The following is a 2,022-nucleotide window of genomic DNA, read 5'->3' on the forward strand; positions in this document are numbered from 1 at the left end:
GAGCACTCAGCTGCTTAGTTTCTATTTGGCTTTTTCCGGAAAGCCAATGTATCGGAGTACGAGCTCATAGACTTTGTATAGAGTCCGCACACTGATCGACTTTTTCCGGAAATAAAATGTATCGGTGTGCGGACTCGATACAAAAGTCTATGAGCTCGTATTCCAATACATTGGCTTTCCGGAAAAAGTCGAACAGACACGAAGCAGCCGAGCTCTCACATGAGCACTTCAGCTGCTTCGTTCTAGCGATTGGTTGGGGTCTCCATGCTCGGACCCCCACCAATCCAAGCTTCTGACATGTCACTATGACATGTCAGAAGTTCGAACGTTGTTCCCGTGTCGGAGAAGTGAGCTGCTGTGAGATTAAATACTATGCCTCGTAAGAAAGAAGAAGCACCAGCTGCCAGGAAGGCACCAGCCACCAGGAAAGCACCAGCTAAGTGCAAGTTGGCGGAGGAGTTTCCACAAGGAGAAGTGCTCACGGACTCCACAAAAAAGCAATGGAAATTGGGATTACCCATTGGCCAGAGTGGATTTGGTCGTCTTTATCTTGCGGATGAAAACTCTTCAGGAACAGTGGGGCCGAATGCTCCTTATGTCATCAATGTGGAACCAAGTGAAAATGGACCCCTCTTCTCTGAACTCAAATTCTACATGCGTGCTGTCAAACCTGACAGGATTCAAAAAAATGGACCAGCAGTCATAAATTAAAGTACCTTGGTGTGCCCAAATATTGGGGATCTGGGCTGCATGACAAAAATGGAAACAGTCACAGGTTTATGGTAATGAATCGTTTTGGGAAGGTCCTACAGAAGATATATGAAGAGACGTGAAAGCGATTCGAACACAAAACTGTGCTGCAGATAGGACTGAGACTTATTGAAATTCTGGAGTATGTACATGAGCATGAATATGTACATGGAGACAGACTCCAATCTTCTCCTGCATCATAAACATCCAGATCAGGTTTTCTTGGTGGATTATTGCTTAGCCTACAGATACTGTCCAGAAGGTGTGCACAAGGATTATAAAAGAAAATCCCAGGAAATGTCACAATGGCACAATAGAGTTTACAAGTGTTGATGCCCACAAGGGTGTTAATCCATCAAGAAGAGGAGACTTGGAAATTCTTGGCTATTGCATGATTCAGTGGCTGTGTGGGAAACTTCCATGGGAACACAATCTGACAGATTCAAATTATGTAGCAAGCTCAAAAATAAGATATTGCGATGAAATTAAAAAACACATAGACACGTGTTTCCCAGGAAAAAAAGCCAGGTGAGATTGCAGAACACATGGAGGCTGTTCTAGAACTTGGTTATGTGGATAAACCTCCGTATCAGCAGTTAAGAGACATCCTTCTACGAGGTCTGGGTGCCATGGAAGATTATGAAGAGCCAGAACAAACTGTAGTGAAGAAAGCAGCTCCCAGAGGGCTTCCCACAAAAGCCGCTACCACTTCTCCAAAACTGGTGCCAAAGGGAAGAGGACGCGGGAGACGCAAAAAACAATGATACTTTGACATATTTTTACGTGTTTTTATGTTATTGCAAGGAGATAATATTGAGATGTCCATAATATCCCTTGAGAATAAACGTTTAAGAAAAAAAAAAAAGGAAGTTTCTCGAACGTTTAGCTATACTTTAATAATACACAGGCATCTTCGTAGTCGGGACTGGGGAAGGAGGGGGCTGTGTATGTGTAATATTTATATTCTGTATGAGGATGAATTTGTAGGTGTGTATATTTTTTTTTTGTAGGGTATTGTATTCTATAATTGTATTTATTTTGTACAGTATTGTTAGTATTACTGTATAGCAGCATTATTTCTATATACTGTATAGGACTGCATTATTAGTGTATAGAGCACGGTGGATAGGTTAGTACTGTATGGTGGCATTATTTAGGTGTGCAGGTTGCTGGCATTATCTATAAGAACAGTGTATGACATGAACCCGCTCCCCCGAAAAAATGCTCAGTATGTCCAGTCTACGGCTGCATTAAGGTTCCTATCCTAATTTT

General features: G+C 42.1%; 1 pseudogene; it reads left to right on the plus strand.

Moving 5' to 3' along the window:
- The first annotated feature begins 372 nt into the window (after positions 1–372).
- LOC142652880 (serine/threonine-protein kinase VRK1 pseudogene) lies at positions 373–1,514 on the plus strand (annotated as a pseudogene).
- Positions 1,515–2,022: the final 508 nt, after the last annotated feature.

The sequence above is a fragment of the Rhinoderma darwinii genome, chromosome 5, assembly GCF_050947455.1.
Source record: "Rhinoderma darwinii isolate aRhiDar2 chromosome 5, aRhiDar2.hap1, whole genome shotgun sequence".
Lineage (NCBI taxonomy): Eukaryota > Metazoa > Chordata > Amphibia > Anura > Rhinodermatidae > Rhinoderma > Rhinoderma darwinii.